The sequence below is a fragment of the Pipistrellus kuhlii genome, unplaced genomic scaffold, assembly GCF_014108245.1.
Source record: "Pipistrellus kuhlii isolate mPipKuh1 unplaced genomic scaffold, mPipKuh1.p scaffold_m20_p_2, whole genome shotgun sequence".
NCBI lineage: Eukaryota > Metazoa > Chordata > Mammalia > Chiroptera > Vespertilionidae > Pipistrellus > Pipistrellus kuhlii.
This window is the reverse complement of record NW_023425515.1, coordinates 18,489,172-18,489,852: the sequence shown is the minus strand read 5'-3', so window position 1 is coordinate 18,489,852 and position 681 is coordinate 18,489,172.

Below are 681 nucleotides of genomic sequence, written 5' to 3'. Positions count from 1 at the left end.
AGAAGACATCATGTAGATTCCTTCTACAATGTTTTTATTTATCCATGTAGAAATGGAATTACCATCACTTAAAGGACACTTTCAGTAATTAATAACACTATATTAAAAAACTGTACAGAAAGTTCATCCACAAAGTTATATCCCTAAGTAATAAAGTTGCTCAGTAACAGAGAGAGAAAGAAAGAGAAGCTCAAAAGGGTCACCGCTCGGCAACCTGTCCCATAAGTAAAACGAGCAAAACACAATCTGTTTGTGAAAATGAAGAGACTTCATAGAGTATCTTTCAAACAGTCCCTATTCCAAAAGGTAATGACTATTCAAGTGCTGTAGTTTATAATAAAACATCCCTTCTAAACCTCAAAAGCTTTAAAAAAATATATTTTGCTTTAAGATAAAGAAAAGGCCATATCTCTAAGATATACTTTGTGAAAATGATCTCAATATAAATCCAATGATCTCCATTATTTACTGTCCTTAATGAAATTCACTTGCAAGTCCCAGAGCAATTTCCAAAACTTCACTGCTGATTAGGCTATTCTGAAGTGAAATTCTTCAGCAACACACAAAAGACAGAGAGTAAAATAGTCCTCACAAATATACTTAGAAATAGGTGTACTTGAAATATAAATATAACTTTCCAGACCATTATTTTTTCTATTGACTAAACTCTATATAATTTTC